This window comes from Syngnathus floridae, chromosome 3 (assembly GCF_059516105.1).
Source record: "Syngnathus floridae isolate MCC-2025c chromosome 3, RoL_Sflo_1.0, whole genome shotgun sequence".
Taxonomy (NCBI): domain Eukaryota; kingdom Metazoa; phylum Chordata; class Actinopteri; order Syngnathiformes; family Syngnathidae; genus Syngnathus; species Syngnathus floridae.
In genome coordinates this window covers 11,593,584-11,606,239 of record NC_142415.1, presented here as the reverse complement: position 1 = coordinate 11,606,239, position 12,656 = coordinate 11,593,584, and the positions used below count along the sequence as shown (strand labels likewise).

General features: G+C 40.7%; 1 long non-coding RNA gene across 7 annotated transcripts in view; it reads right to left on the bottom strand.

Annotated features, from left to right (window-relative positions):
* LOC148400523 (uncharacterized) overlaps nt 1–12,656 on the bottom strand; it is a 44,979-nt gene that overhangs the window by 20,497 nt on the left and 11,826 nt on the right. Inside the window, exons 2-4 of one of the 7 annotated variants that reach the window (XR_015857740.1) lie at nt 2,888–2,989; nt 2,539–2,627; nt 1,204–1,266 (exon numbers count right to left, since the gene is read on the bottom strand). The exons of 4 other annotated variants lie outside the window; for them this stretch is intronic. This is a non-coding gene — a long non-coding RNA (uncharacterized LOC148400523). The remainder of the gene's footprint in view (nt 1–1,203; nt 1,267–2,538; nt 2,628–2,887; nt 2,990–12,656) is intronic. 2 more of the 7 variants (XR_015857741.1, XR_015857735.1) reach the window with 2 other exon arrangements.

Genomic DNA, 12,656 nt, shown 5'->3' with positions numbered 1-12,656 from the left:
ATGTCTCATCTTACTGGCTGGATGCAGCCTTGCCAAATTGTGCTAAAAGCATGAGAGCTGGGGGAGGTTGAGATGTTTGTTCTAATTGACGCAATAATGAATGCTCACGGAGTCGGGCCTTGGCTTGGATCGGGGGCTCGGTGCCAGGATGCTTTTTAAAGGAGAGCAATCTCTGCAGCAGCCCTTGGCGCTTGGCACCGCCACTTGCTCACAATCTCACACAAAAGTGTGCAGCAAGGACCTTGAGATAACCACCCATGAAATCTCTCATCACGTGCCTTTGATTACTTGTCCACTGGTTTCTGTTGTAGGCTCGGTTTGCTTCAAATGCGGCAAACAGCATGATTTGTTTGACATTGTCTACTTCATAGGGACATTTGGCGAAAGGGTCCACACCCCGGTTTACTTGCATATCCTGAAAGACATTTATTTTACTGTAATGAGAGTGTTTGTATTTTAAATTCAATTTACATATGACATCTTGTTAGTTCCTATTATGTGATAATTCATTGTAGGGCCATTGGGGAGCTTTAGATCAAAGGTCACGCTTGTTAAACTGGTAAACCGAAAGGTGAATCAGTCGATTGCAAGCAAGTCTCAAGACGGTGAGCTAGTGCATTGACTGACATACCTACTTATATAAATTAAATGAACTTGAGGTTTCTGTCTCATCAATTTACTTACAACTCACTCTTTGGGAGTATAAAAAAAAATCTAATAAAATGAAATCCCAGATTACTTATTAAGAGGATTTAAACACATTTCCAAAACAGGAGCAATACTCTGTTGGGTTTATAAATGTTGTGTTGATATTGTGTGTTCCTTTAGCGTAAGTTGTTTGTGTAGTCTATGCGCCAATGTGTGCTTGTGCGCGTGTGTGCCCGCTGGGGGTGAAGACTGAAGCGCTTTATTAAAATGATGAGAGCAAGTTCAATTTGAATCATGCAGCGCCTGTCAGTGGCTTCTCGAATTGCAGGGCTGATGAAATTGCTCTTGCGGTTATTTAAAAGCAGTTGTAATCCATCTGAAAATGCTGTGATATAACCCATTTAATTTCTTATTCCTCGCAGCAATAACACTGAGTAACAAAAATCTATCAAAGCTATGCAGCCTGGTGATTTAGTAATTATCTGTATTTTACATTACTGCAATTCACTCTGGATTAATTGGAGCCTTATCTGAACAGAGTGGCAGGTCACTTACCTCCATCCAACACAATGTGTTTTCATCTTAATCATCCACCTCCACAAGCTCACTCGTGACCTGCTGTGCCAAGAATGATTATTTTTTTTCTGGTGCACATAATCAGCAGTAAACACGGATATGCATACCGAAACCACCAGCTGTTTTAAGCAGTTCTACAAAATTAAAGTTTAAATGCTCTGCATATGAGATGCTGGCACATGCGGCGGCACATGTTTCGCATTTAAAGATCTGATATCAGCAAGACAATGAAGTGTTGCTCACATCAGTGTGATATTGTGGTGAGAGGTTTGGCAGTCCAGTGATATATAAAAAAAAAATATATATATATATATATATATAGTATATGTATATATGTCAGTTTCTTTTACCTGTCCAATACAACCATTAAAAAACATGGAAAATATCTGGTACACCCACCTTACATGCTGCAGTGACTTTATCAGAGCAGGGCAATGGAGAAACAAGGTACGTAAAAGAAAGAACAGGGTGAACCACATAGTTAGTGTCATGTTGTGATTCTGATTTGGGAGAGCCCGCCAATATATCCTGTATTGATCAGCTGTTTAAATTGAGTTAATGTATGAGCGATGCTTGGTGTAATCCCTAATGGCAAGAATGCCTGTAGGCAGTGTAGTGGTAATAAGACACTTTCTCACTCTTGTTTTCATCCGAGTGGACTATCTGACATATGATACTGGTAGAAGGACTGCTAGAAATAACATAATGGTGACTAAAGTAGTAAGACTAAGGTAGTAGAAGTACATAGTAGGAGTAGTAGGAAAAAGTTCAGCAAGTCAAACAGTCACCAATATCCATGTTAAGACTCCATGTTAAGTTTCTGAAAACAAATATGTGGTTCTTTTAAATACACAGCATGTAATTGTCATTTCAAAACTCAGTGTAGCTCACCCCTGCGCAAATTTGAACCAGATCCCGGTGTTCATAAAGAAGTAGACTTTAGAATGCATTGTATTTATTCCCTTTTTAAATAGAGATAGCTGTGATTTCAGAATTTTCTCACCTTTACACAGAAATGTATTAGATGGCAGCTACGATTGCACCAAATTAACTGTTATGGTTTATGCTTTTCACAGTCATTTCAACACAGTCCATCTGTCTTTCAATACTGGTATTGTTTTTGTAGTATACAAATGTGCTGCATTATACTAAAAGCTATTTTATGTTGCTTATTTCATTTAGTTACATGTGAGAGCCTCTTTGTCAATCCTTGATCTTTAAAGTGGTGCAAAACAAAGGCAAAACCTTTGTAGAAATGAAAACCCCAGAGACAAAACCTTGAGTTGTTTAGCCCGTGATTAAAAGTGTCAGTACCTGACTCTTGACAGGGCCAATCAAGCTTCGCCATCTGAGATGTTCTTCCCATTAGCACGTTGGCACGGGTTAAAGTGTCTTGTCTACAGCTGCAGCGGCACAAAATGATAACATACATTGATTTACATAATGTAGGGCCTCCTGACTGAGACCAGTGCACCCATCTAAATGTTACGGCTTTGGGAAATGATGAGCAATTAAGCACCCGCGATTTATAGTTAGGCTATAATATGAAAATAGGCATCGTCATTTGTGGCTTCTGCTAGTGTGTGTGTTCTCTGTAAAGTCTAGGACACCAGACGTGCTTCCTGCTTGCTGGTGGATAAAACACATAAAGGACTGTCCTCACCGAGATTAATTGATTCCTTCACATTTGGATTCAGTTCAGAGAAGCAGAGAAATTGGTTGTTTTGACTGAGGCATGGCTCGTATTCACTCAGCCACTCGCGGCCTAAAACACACAAAAGGCGCCCCATTTGCTGAGTACACAAAGGTTTAAAAAATCTCTTTACATCGTTTTAACAAAAACTTTAGTGTCCGTACGACTATTCCAGATCTAACGTGTACGAAACCTTTAAAGACACAAGCTTGATGTCAGCTTCAGGGCTTTTATCGTTTCATTTTTTTCCTGGCTCTCGGTTGCCGTGGTGGAGGTCTGTGCTCTACTCATTGCCATTCTTGTTAATCAATACATTCATTTTGATGATTGTTAGTATGATACTGAGGACTTACATGAATATTTCACATAATGCATTTTAGATTGAACAACACTATAAAGTGCCTTTGGTGTCATCCATTCATGAAAATGTAGCCGAATAATGAAACCCCGAGGTCTTATGAGTGGCCAAGCATTTGCACACATACCAGCAGTACAATTATATATATCTCAGAAAATGTGATAATTTTGGTGAAAAATGTCCACCCTGTTATGAAGTTTACATATTTTGCTGTTTACATGCATGTTGTCTGCTGTGAGAGCTTGACCAATATTCATATCTCACAATGTAGCATCTACTTAATTGACTGAATATGCTGCTTGATGATAATCTATTTGGAAGGGAAATGAGGAAATCTCAAAGGCACTTCTAATTATTAGCTAATTAGAAGTGACCCGTGAGTGCATTGCAGACAGCAGGTAAAAAAAAAAATCATTTTCGCATCTTTTCAATCAAAACCGATTTTCCAATTCAAATCGGTTTTCGTTACACTCCTTGAATGTAAATAACCTTGCCTATTGCCTTTGGGATTGAGTGCATTGATGGCAAAGACGGGAAACTTGGCAGTGTTGGGACTTGATGATGGCATTCTCATGTATTTTGATCTGCTCGTATCCAGAAAGCCTCCCACACACTCTGTGGCATAAGTGCTCACGTCTAATGCCCTGAGAGGATGTTTTGGTGCATCAGTATGAGTCTAATTTAAGGATATCTGCATGAATTGGGAGGGCCTGGGGCCAACCGTCTCACGTTTTTTTTTTTTTTTTAAAGGGTGGGGGTTGCGTTTGCGCCTCTTTCGGGACGAGATCCGCATTACAGATAAGATCGGTGGAGGAAAGTAGTGAGCCGTTTGTTCTCGTTGGCCATCTCTCATGTTGCACCACTGATTCGGGGGAAAGCTAAAATTGCTTTCACCGGGGCTCACTCCAGCAGTAAGCAATGATAACTAACAATGCCCTGGGGACCTAGTTAAAGCTGCATCACACGCACTAGAAAACCACTTTAATGTGGCAGCATTAGGAAGCTGTCAGTTGGCTTGGTGGAGAAAACAGATTCCAAATTTTCAAAACATTTGTCATCGTCCTCTTCAAAGAAAAAAAATACATGCATATAATCAAGCAGGCATTTGAAATTTAATTTCACACAACCTACCATGAGGAAAAAATATTTAAAGATCATAAAAGTGACAGTACGGAACCGAAATTTAGCATGCACCATCTGCTCTTTGCAGTAACCCTCTGCTGCCTCGCTCAGCCATCAGGATCACGGAGCTCATGTCATGCAGTGGGTTGTTATTTTATCATGTTTACTCTTGTTAGGATTCAGCTACTGTTGAGTGCATGCGTTTGTGTATTACATTAGTGAAAAGTTCACTTTAAATGTGTGTTATCTGACAGAGGCTTTCCTTATGTTTTGAAACAAGAATAACATGACAAGGCCAATTGAGGAAATAAAATGACAGTTGCATTAATCCCTTTAAGCAAATGTTAATATCGCAATCAAATCATTGTACCTATTTCTAAAGAAAAAAATCCCATCATACATAACGGCACAATTCATTCCGCCTCTTCTAAACTGAAATTATAGCCTGAAAGTTAAGCCATAACATTCAAACATTTTGTCCTTTCTTTAATATCTTTAAAAAAAAACACAAATTGTTTTTTAGGAGGAACAAGGCTGTTTTGATAACAGTTTTTATTACCAATGAAAACAATTACTTTAATTTTTATACTCCAATTCAATCATCATAACCATCTGTCTTACTAATGCTTTTACAATTACAACTTGCTTATTTATGCTGTTTTAGAAGAAAGCAATCTTCAAACACAAATTATGTCATTATTGTGAGCTTTAATTACTTTAATTGTTGAAAAAAATCTTTTGTAGAAGAAGAATAAAAGAGAAAGACATTCATTTTCCGTGTGTCATTGCAACACTTTTTTTTTTTTTTAACCTGATTAAAAAGAGTTTCAAAATATCCAATGTTCAAAAGATGCCTGTTTGTATGCAAGTCTGTTAGTGCAAAGCATCTGGAACAAATACTCTATTATGCGTGTTTCTTGGTCGAAAGACAGTGTCAAAAATCAAGTCGCATCACGAAGAAAAGACACCCCATCTCTTTCCTTAATGTCTTCTCCTCCAGATGGCAATACTCTACGAGTGTCGAAGAGGTGTTCTTATCCATTTAATATATGCTCACAGTGTATCCTGTCAAAAATAGATTTGAATCAATAGCACTCTGGAGTGGCTCGTTAAACTTAAATCAGCTTGGAAGTGGTGCATGCCTGCCTCACAGCTGCTGTCATTAACCACCGCCTTGCAGATTATTGGAGAAACGTCCTTGTGCGAACAGATTTGCCACTTTTCTCGAGGAGCGCCTGTCACAAAGTGCACTGGCAGAAAGGAACAAGCGGTCCTCCTCATTCTAAACCAAGTGACATTTTACCCCACAACTGTTTGCACTTGTGCAGCGTACTCATAACCATGCACTTTTTTGCTCTGATACGGCTGGAACTCATCTGATAATAACCAGTTACACTCCGTGAACTACATGTAAAACAGAAATTGTGAAATAATGGGCTCTATTCACCAACTGTATGGTTTTCTCAGGCTTGTTTGAAAAAAATATCCATATCACTCTTGTACTCAGGTACAGCATTGCATTTCACAAGATATTGGCCTACTGCACACCAAACAACGCGGCCAAACATCACTGAGCTGACTGCAGTCTGCTGGGTTCTGAAACTAGATTTCATGGTCAAAAAGCAAAGCGTGGAGAGTCTCCGAGTCGCTGAAATGCATGCAACCTTTCGCAACAAAAATTACATTCCGGAGATGACTTCAGGTCCAGTGGGCCACCACCAAGTCGTATCGCTGCATCATTCTATTTTAAGCTTTCCTCAGTTAATGGTAGGCATATACGATTATGTACTGTATTACCTTTGGCATAATGGTGATCCAATGTCTTATGAAATACGAGTTATTCTGGTTGCTAGTTTAATAACACGCAAGTCAAATACTAATTCAGTGCACCACACAGCAATGACTAGTAATTGAGCATATGGCAGAAGCTACTGGAAACATTATATCTTTTATTTCATTCACCCAAATCAGAACAGCCAACTCGACTCAAGTTGCAGGGACAGCTGCTCTGAGAAACCGGGTGCGTGTTTAGTCTGCAGGGGCAGTACAGGGGGGTGCCGGAAAGTTTTCCTTTGTCGGGCGGGGCAGATGCTTAGAGAGAAGGAATGAGCAGGAAGGCTCCAAGATGAATGAATAGAGGAAAAGGGTAGTGAGGAACTAGCATTTCAACAAGGCTGAAAGCTCAAAAAGTTGATTTTGTATTCTTATTTTATTTCTGTAACCAATTTTTTTTTCACATTTTTTCATATGTTTTTAATATATTTTAATGATTTGTTTGTAGGTAAATGCTATGTGCCTTGCCAAAAGTGTGTAGTTAGGATATAATTAGAAAACGTAGCAGTTGATGACTCTTTTTTTGGAACACTGTAAAGTTATATAATTCTTCTGAATCATGTCTAAAGATAAGTTGTTTTCAACCATGCGCTTGCATAGAACAACTAAATGAAGTTATTACACCAACTCCGGCTCCCTGCGGAGCTGCACCGCATGGGAAAGGGTTAACGGCAACAGTAACAATAATGTGAGCGCAGTGAGACGTGTGAAGTAATTAGTCAGCCTGCTCTCCAATATTTATCCAGTTAATTATTTTTGAGTATTACTCTTTTCTTCCCTCGGCTGCCTGTGTTGTATTTTCCACACCATTTGTCACTGTCCACCGATTGTGGATCGTCTGTTTCCTCCTGTTTTCCCTCATTTTCCCATTTTGGTGATCACTTGCGAGCAAAGGCGTGACACTGCTGTGCCCACTTGCGCAAGGTCACCCGTGATTATTTATTCATTTGTCCGTTTGAGTGTCCGTAGCAAGATGTGTAAATGGCTGCTAACTTTACCCTGCGCTGAACATTGTCGCGAGGTCACCGTGTGGTCAAATGTAAAAATGGAATGACTTTTATAGCACAAAGATGAAGATATGTAGACATGTGTCATCTGTAATTCATTTGTTTTCAAAGGATTATCTCCAGCCTTTTAATGTCCGCCTGTCAAAACAGGGACCGAAAATGGATAAGGACAAACTCTATTACAAGTGTTGTCTTTAATTAGTGTTTCATCCATGTTTATCTCCAGCTATTGTATTTAGAGCATCGGTCTAATCTGCGGGGGTTGGTTGAAAAGTAAGACAAAAGTGTAATTATTTTATTATAGCAGGACAGTAATAATATTACAGTCGTGCGGTGTGCAGTGAGCTTATCTTTGGAACAAATGAGCTGTCCCCCAGGTGCAGAATTCAGCACAGGGCCTAAGGTAGACACCACTTTCTTGGCTCTGTTTTTATACTCTCATTCATAGCACATGCAATTATTTTTGAAAATAAATGTAGCGTAGAGAAAAAAAATTGGGCCTCTTGGGCGACGCAAATGACTTCCTTGTTTTTATTAGAAGACAAGGTGTTTATTAGCGGCCTTGTTGGCTTATTGCAGGAGGTTTCTGAGTTTGAGTAATTGTCCAATTAGGTGTAATTCCGGGATTGGTGCTAACCCAGGCGATTGTGCTGTAAGAGGAAGACTACCGCCGGGACACACATTAATGAATCCCACTGAGACCTGTCTACCTTTAAGAAAAAGAGACTGAGTCTGCTTCTGTTTCGCCTTCCCAAATCTTTTTAACGAGGCATTATAACTGGGATTTACAATTGAGACAAGACACTTGTGCTCTCTCCCCCACTTCATCCCTCTTTTTTCTTCTTATTCTTTCCACCGGTTTGCAGAAATAATTTATCATTCATGTTGTTTCACTTCTCTGAGCAATGGCCTCTTATTTAAACAGAAAGGTTACCTTAATTGTTATGTAGCTCAGCTATTTATGCCCTGGCATAAAAATGCATGTTTGGCTGCTTCGCGGAAAGGTCACTCGTTATAACCCAAATAACTTTTTTTCCCCCGTTTCGTTGGTGTGGGCTGCTCAAAGTGTTGCCGGCTACTTCACACTGGGAGACGGAACAAAGTTTGAGCAGAGGGCTCCTGAGGATTCCAATTGTTGCCTCGTCTCTGATGAGATGAACTCATTCGCGCTCACTTTCTCGCCCTATTTTCTCTTCATGTGGATGTGGCTTGCATCCCCGACTTTCTGCAGCCTGTGTTGTTTCTTGAATGCAGGCCTATGGTAACAAAGTTGTGTCTATGCCAAGATCTCATTTATTTCTTTAACCTCAACAAAATGCTACATTGTGCTTCAGAGTAAGGAATAATTGAAAGGCTTTCCCTACACCTTTAAAGTACAATTTACTTTACTGTTATGAATACAAATCATTATATTTATAGGAAGAAGAGATATCAAAGTAAAACACTGACCAGGGGTACAACATTTTGCTGACAACTGTGTGGACTTGTAATAAACAAACAGGAGCTGAAATTTTAATGACGGTGAATGCTGTGATGTTTAAACTCTCGGACAACATCCTCCTGCCTGTCCTCCCGAGTCTATGGGCCTGCTCGTGGTGGACGAAGAGTAAGTGTTGGGGCTACTCTAAAAAATTCAACACACTGCATAATGTACAAAGGTTTGTCATGGCAGCATAAGGTGATGCTCTCATAAAGGTCCCCTTGTTCCAAAATACTTGCTCCCAGTTGTAACACATGAATGGATTAAGCACTCCAGTGCCATACAAATGGTGGAAATGAAGAACGGGCCGCCAAATTTGAGAGCTCACCTCTGCACTCACACGGCCCCAGAGTGGACATCTTGTTTGTAGCCAAGTTGCCAACTGCATTGCAAAGGAAATGTCTCATCTATTTTCGGTTCACATCAAGGTTACATAGCATCGACAGCACCTTCCACTGTTTCTTCTTCATCCTTTCTCACATTAGATCCTCTCACAACCTCACCAGTGACACCATCACATCTTCCATGGCAGATCCCCGCCGCTCATCTTCACACTAAAACCGTGTCCCTCTTTCAGGCTTACGTCGCAGCATTCCTTCACAAATAAGCTATTTCAAACAGATTTATGAGCAGCTGGAGCCACGGTGGCGTAGCAACGTCATCGTCACAGGCTCCTTCAGCCTGACGTCTCAAAAGGCTCTGGCTTTCAAAACAAATTCTGGTTTCCTGATCTAGCGACAAACTGAGCCATTGGGAAGGCGCTTTAGCTAAGACTCTTTGTGACAAGATGAGTCAGAGACACTGAGTCAAATTTCCTATGAATATGGATGCAACTATTTATGCTGCCAAGAAAGGGGAAGAAAAATCAAGAACATTTGAGTGGTAAATATTTAAAAAAAACAAAAAACAAAACAAAGTCTTGAGATGCTCTTGGCTACGCTATGTATGTATCGCGAGGAAACATTTTTTTTTTTCCACAGTGTGTGCATGTGTGGGTTTGGACTGTCAATTCCTACTATCTTGAAAAGGATTATCTGATGCACCTAGCTTTGATTTCAATTTGAATAGCTGTGAATTTATTTTGCAGTGCTCAATATCACATACAAATAAGTCCTCCATAATCCAATTCCACCCCCACCACGTATCAAATAAGGATGAAATAAGAATCTCATTATAGTCTCTTGCTTTACGCTGCCTTGTTCCAAATTCAATATCACTTACATTTACCGGAAGCTCTTCAACGGACAGAAATGTGAGCAAACGGCAATGATATTATTCGAATATCACCAAAGAGTCATCTCAAAGGGTTAATTCATATTGAAGCCCGAAGCCTATGACTTATTTACCGGCCTGCCACATTGACTTCACAGCGCTTGAATGTGGCGGAATGAAATTAGATTGCATTGTGTGTCTCTAATAACTCCACGTGGAATAGCCCCTCACTCAGCTTGACACCATGCACCCGTGCAGAAAATATGGCGTCGGAGAGGGAAAGTTAAGGTTGCTCAGTTCATCCCGAAGCCCGAAAAACACAATGAATCAAACTTTACGAAAGCTCGAGAGCGATGGGAAGCTGCGTAATTTGCTGCGAGAAGTGTCCTCCGAGGAGACGCGTGGTGCTCCGGGAGGAGCCTCTCCTCTTCTTCTGTGACTGCGGTGTGAGGTGATGATAAGATGAGGTGTCCTCTTTAAGGACTTGATTAATGGCGGCGGACGAGAGGGCCTCTCAGCGCGGATACTGTTTGCCTTTACTGAAGCACACTCGTGTGCTCAGGCAGGAGAGAGCTCCTGGCGTGCTCCACTTCATCCTCGCCCAAACCCCAAATTACCAACACCGCTGTTGTCGCCACCGCTCATCTTTACTTAGGGCGCGGAGGCAAAGATCACGATCAATGTTCACAAGTTCATTGAAGCGGTGTCCTTCATTATGCTTGAAAACCATTCACGCTGATTGATCCACGATGAGTGCATGGTATTGATAAATAATTAAAAAGCTCTCTGTTTAATTTGGAGCTAAGTAGAGGATGGAGAGAGTTGGGCGGGGGTTGCACTGGGCCATTGGGCTCTTAGTTGGTGTAATGAAGCCTGGCCCCCCACAGTGGCGTGCTCACTCGCTGCTCCGTGTCGGCCTCCCCACTTTGTCCCGGTGGACGCGCAACCAGCTGGATTCGTCTGCCATATCCGAGGCAATCAATGCAATCTGGCTTGAAAGAAAATCAATAAGTTGTATCCGCTTATGCCTCAGAGTGCAGTGGAGGATCCTTTGCAGGACTAAACTAACACGTGAGATTTCATAAAAAGCTCTCGGAGGCATGCCCCAGGTGCCACGGGGCTCTGCCTTTCAACTTATTGTTTTAAATTGAACATCTTTAAACACAATTACGCTACATTTGGCTAAGGCGGAGTCTCTTCAAGCTTTCCTCAGTGCCAAACATTAATCACCTGGCCGGTTGTTTTGGCTGATACCAGGCCTTTCTTAAAAAAAAAAAAAAAAAAAAATCAGCCAGTGTTGCTGACTACACACTGATAGAATCTTACTTTTTCATAAAACCATAAATGCAGTTCAGTATCACAACACGATTGGAATTAGCATCCGCCACCACAAAAATTTATATAGGATGGGCCCTATTGAATACGACAGTGAATTCATTACTTGCAAACGGAACGTATTCTACCAGAGACAGTTGTCCCTCCACCCTGTACGATGTTGTCACATAGTATATGAATGAGATGTGATGACTTAAACCTCACATATCAGTGGAGCGCACAATCTGTCTGCCAGTACTTTGACCAAAACCACCAAAACCACCAAATCCACGTCCGTCACAACACCAAATTGGCAGGAGCATGTGATAGAAACAGCCTCAGTCTGCTGGATGGCCCAGCATGGTAAAATGTAGTCTGCCATAATTCCCAAACATGGTAAGCTATACTTGCCCCGGGAAGAAAATAAAGATGTGCCAGTTTTTACGTGTGCCTGTCTACGAAAGTAGAGCCCCTCGTGTTTGTTTCTTTGAATTGTCAAAACAATTCACATTCACACTGAGCTGTCAAAACATTGGCTGTGCCTTGTGAGTATCATGTGCATGTGCACCAATTGCTTGTGCACTTGGTCTTACCTAAAAGTGCATTTCCAATAGTGGATGAATACATTTGCGTCATGGGCACTTCACTGGAGAAGGGCCATTAAGTTTATTATTTTGAGCAGAACATGCGCAACAACTGACCTGCATTTGCCCATTGTTATGCTGATTGTGATGTACTCGCACAATGTTTCTATTCTATTTAGAGTGCTTGTAATGATTATGTGGGCATTTGCAAAATTATCCACTTTGAGGCCCATTCTCAAAGGTTTACGGTCACTTTTTTTTTTTTTTTTTTTATCATATTGTCACTGTAAGGCTGAGATTGGGCCTTTTTCAAATATGGTCCATTCAACAGTTTTTCTCAAATTGAATGGCAGCCATGATACACCCGGACCGGCCCAAAATTGACATTTTCCCGAAATTCCCAATGGTCACCGCGCCCCTGATGGTAACCACGTGGTGCTAACTCAAGCAGGACGAATTAAACAAAAACAAAAACCAAAAAGTAACGATTTTGAACATGAGGACAGCTATGCAGCAAAAAGAGAAGCCAAAATGTAAACAGAAAATTGTACACAGCCCATTTTGTGGCTAGTAGCATGGGTAAATATCAGAGATACCATTTTTTTTTAGTTAAGAAGCGTATTTTTTTTAAATAAGGCAAAATAGCAACAATGCTGAGATTTTAACTTTACGCCACAACCAAACCATTCTTTTGAAAATTTTCAGACACTAATGTAAATTTATTTCAAACTAAAAAGTGTGAAGCTGTGCAGATACATTGACCTGCCAGTCAGTCACCTTATTTTGCATACAACAACTCATTTTTGGGTGGTTTTGGCAAGGGTCTGAT